At 44.4% G+C, this 4,389-nt stretch overlaps 1 protein-coding gene and 1 pseudogene across 3 annotated transcripts in view; one reads left to right on the forward strand and one right to left on the reverse strand.

Annotated features, from left to right (window-relative positions):
- Positions 1-4,389, forward strand: part of STK10 (serine/threonine kinase 10) — a 149,263-nt gene that overhangs the window by 54,832 nt on the left and 90,042 nt on the right. The window lies entirely within an intron of this gene.
- On the reverse strand, positions 931-1,058 carry LOC111727203 (annotated as a pseudogene).

The raw sequence follows: 4,389 nt of genomic DNA on the forward strand, positions 1-4,389 counted from the left end.
CACTTGAGCCACAGGTGCCGAGCCTTATTTTATTTTTTTTGAGACAGAGTCTCACTTTGTTGCCCCTGATGGAGGGCCATGGTGTCACAGCTCACAGCAACCTCAAACTCTTGGTCTTAAGCGATTCTTTTGCCTCAGCCTCACAAGTAGATGGGACTACAGGCACCTGCCACAGTGCCTGGCTATTTTTTCTGTTGTTGTTGTTGTCATTGTTGTTTAGCAGGCCTGGGCCAAGTTTGAACCTGGCAGCCCTGGTATATGTGGCTGGTGCTGTAGCCGCTGAGTTATAGGTGCTGAACCAACTAGTGCACATATTTTAAAAGTTCTTTTGGAACCCGTATCTAGGAAGGAATTGCTGTATAGTATGGTAATGTTATGTTCAATATTTTAAGGAACTGCCAAACTGTTTTCCAAAGTGTGTGTACCATTTTACATTTCCACTATCAATGTATGAGTATTTTAGTTTACCCATATTCCCACCAGCATTTATTGTTGTTCATCTTTTTTTTTTTTGACAGGAAATAGGATTTATTGGTAGGCACAAATGAGGAGGTAACATAGTGAAAGGCATCGTGTGTGCAGGGCCTGCCACTTGTCCAGGAGACCACGATTGGGGATGCATTTGATCCCACAGGCTTTTGGGAAGAGCTGCTTCTCAGCTAGCATGTCTTCAAATTCATATGCATTAAACTTGGTAAAGCCCTAGTTCTTTGAGATGTGCATTTTCTGGAGGCTAGGGAACTTGAACTTGGCCTTGCAGAGAGCCTTAATCACATGCTCCTTGTTCTGCAGTTTGATAGACATGATGACTTAGGCTGATGTGAACCCTGGCCACAGTGCACCGGGGCTTTCCAAAGGCACTGTGCATATCGGTCTGGAGTCTAGACTGGGGACAGCACAAGGTCTAATACATGAACACATATTGGAAAGAACTGTCTCCAGGATCCCTTAGAGCAATCCATACAAGCAACAGGCTGCATACGCAACCAAGGAGGCTGCTATTTGTGGCCATTGCTCACAAGGCCCTCATGAGGAAAGGAGTGTTCAATTAGCCGCAGGTGTTCATCTTGTTAATTCTAGGCATTCTAGCATGTATGAAGTGGTATCTCCTTGCAGTTTTGATCAGCATTTCCCTAATGACTAGCAGTCTTGGAACATCTTTTCATGTGCTTTTTGGTCATTTGTACTTCTTTGGAAAAATATCTATTCAAATTCTTTGTCCATTTTCAAATTGGGTTATTTTCTCTTTTATTATTGGTGGTAAGTGTTCTTTATATATTCCAGATATAAGTCCTTTATCAGATGCATGATTTGCAAATATCTCCTTTTTTGCATTATCTTTTCATTTTCTTGATACTGCCCTTTGATTCAGACTTTTAATATTGATGAAATTGAACATAAGCTTTTCTTTTGTTGCTTGTGCTTTTAGTCATTTCTACCCATCTGATCTTTACCAACCCCCTCTTGACACATACTCAAAGGCCCTCACAGGTGTTTTTTTTTAAGATGGGAGATTATGTATATGATTATATTTATGTTTTTGGCTGGACGTGGTGGCTCACGCCTGTAATCCTAGCATTCTGGGAGGCCTAGTTGGGTAGATTACCTGAGCTCACAGGTTTGAGACCAGCTTGAGTAAGAGCAAGACCCCATCTCTAAAAATGGTCAGGTGTTGTGGCAGGTGCCTGTAGTCTCAGCTACTTGGGCAGCTGAGGCAAGAAAATCACTTGAGCCCAAGAGTTTGAGGTTGCTGTGAGTTATGATGCCACGGTATTCTACTGAGGTTGACAAAGTAACGCTCCGTCTCCAAAAAAAAAAAAAAAACTTATTTTTTTTAATATACTCATTGGAACTGACTCCAATATTGTCTTTAGTGGTACAGATCCCTAAAGCTTCTTTTGAATACCTTATGCTTCCCAAACCATCTTGGTAAAGGCTGACAGGGACCATCTTACATCCTACCAAAGTCTCTAACTCTATGGTTTGAGCCAAGAAGCAAAAAGTACACCAGAGATGTAATTCAGAATAACAAGGAGCATAAAAGACAGTAAGTACTTCTGCTGGTTTGCCCCTGAGCTTCTCTGCCACCATCTTGCATTACATTTTTATTAAAAGGAGAAGAGATGTGGTCCCGAGGTCAAGGCTGCTTGTTCCTTTGTGAATTCCTGTTTGGTAATAGGTCTCAAAATGAGGTGAAGGGACCACCAGCATCAGTAGCATCTGAGTATGTGTTACAAACCAGATTCTCAGACTTTACCCCAAACCTATTAAATCAGAAGCTCTGGGGTGGGATCCAGTGATCTCTTTTAAGAAGTACTCCAAGTGGGTCTGAGGCACTTTCAAGTTTGAGAATCACTGCTGTAGCGTTTTTAGCCAGTACAACCTGGAGGCTACCACCTGGATAATGTGATTATTCTCTAGGTATTTCCTGGAAAATCTTATTCACCCAATGAATTGGCATCCTTGTCCTCCTCTTTCATTGCCCTAATTCATACTCATCCTCTCCTACCAAGTATGAGATCAGGCACTTTTGGTAACAAGTAATAGCAAACCTTAACTCAAATTAATCTGCTAACAGCTGAAGAAATGAATTGGCTGCATATTCTACCTGAAAAGTCAGTAGGGAGGTGGGGTTTGAGGCAGGCGTGCTCTCCGTTTCTGTGATTTCCCCCTGACCCTCTCTGTGCATCGGCTTTGTCTTCACACCAGCTTCCCTCTTGGTTGTAAGGTGGCTGCCTACAACCATCAAAGCTGCATGCTTCCTAATTGGCTCTGAAATGAGACATCATGGCATCCACACTATTAAGCAGCTCAGCTCACCAGCTAAGCTCTGATTAGACCAGTCCTAAATGGGACAAGAGGCAGAAAATTTCCCTGGTTGACTTAGCTCCCTCCCTTCTACTCCTCTCTGGCTGGGGATGCGTGTCCTACTGTGCTCTCAGGGCTGTTTCATAAGGGTGAAGGAAGAAGTGCTGTGTGTGGAGGAGGCAGCCTTGATGCCCAGGGCCTCTGTGCTGTTTGTCCCAAATTCACTGATCCCCTTCCTCCCAGCCCTTAGAGACCTGCATCAAGGGGAACTTTTTTGAGCAGAAACCAGTCCACAACACCCTTGTTTAAATCCTTTGGTGTATCTCCCCAGACACGCACACGCACACCAGCTCTCAGGATATAGTTCACACTTTGAGCCATTGACCTTTCTGGCTACTTTCTTCCTATCCTTCGGAAGGAACCCCATGGAACACTGTACCACCCTCCCCCCACTCTTCTGTGCCACCCCACTTTGCACTTGATATATTCTGCCTGGAATATTCTTTCTCTTTTCACTTGGTAAATTGACCCTTTAAAAACCCAGCCTAGACTCAGTGCCTGTAGCTCAGCGGCTAAGGTGCCAGCCACATACATTGGACCTGGCAAGTTTAAGCCCAGCCCAGGCCTGCCAAACAATGACAACTACAGTGAAAAAATAGTTGAGTGTTGTGGTGGGTGCCTGTAGTCCCAGCTACTTGGGAGGCTGAGGCAAGAGAACTGCTTAAGCCCAAGAGTTGAAGGTTGCGTGAGCTGTGACACCACGGCACTCTACCCAGGGCAACAACTTGAGACTCTGTCTAAAAAAAATAAAAGTGAAAATAAATACACAAATCCAACCTGATGTCAGCCTCCTCTGGAAAGCTCTCCTGGATAGCTCCAGGCTAGGTTAATCACTGCATCCAAAGGCTTCTGGGTGACACAGCTGCCCTGTGCCTACACCACTGGTCTCTGTGTCTCCTTCTGCTTGTGGTCTTGGGGCAGGAACCTCTCTGATTCACTCTGGGTCCCTATGCCTCAGACTTACTGCAGATCAGAAGCTCAGATGGTGTTTATTGATTGGATACTAATTTTGTGGCCCCTGCTGTTGCCTAGCAGTGCAGGGTTCTTGGTACCTGTAGACAATCAGTTGATACTTGTTGGTGCATTATAGTGATCTCAAATCTCACTTACCCAGATCCTGGGAAAACTCTGGCCAGTTGCTGCCCTGACTAGTTCAAGGAATCAGTCCTTGGCACTAGAACTGTTTGATTTGGGGCTTGGTGAGGGCTTAGAGGCCTTTAGCTTTCAATTCTGAGGAATCACCATTTATCCAGGAGGTTATAGGGACTAGCACGCTGGGATCTTCATTGTGGATAGGCACAGATACCCCATCTCCTTCAGAAGAATAGATGTAACTGTAGTCATGGGTTATTTTAATCTGGTTCTTCCATTTATAGAAATCATGTTTATTTCTAATATAAAATTTTATGGCTCAGTGCCTGTGGCTCAAATGGCTAAGGCGCCAGCCACATACACCTAAGGTGGCGGGTTCGAATCCAGCCTGGGCCTGCCAAACAACAATGACAGCTGCAACCAAAAAAT

Source organism: Otolemur garnettii, unplaced genomic scaffold, assembly GCF_000181295.1.
Source record: "Otolemur garnettii isolate 467f Iridium unplaced genomic scaffold, OtoGar3 scaffold00003, whole genome shotgun sequence".
Taxonomy (NCBI): domain Eukaryota; kingdom Metazoa; phylum Chordata; class Mammalia; order Primates; family Galagidae; genus Otolemur; species Otolemur garnettii.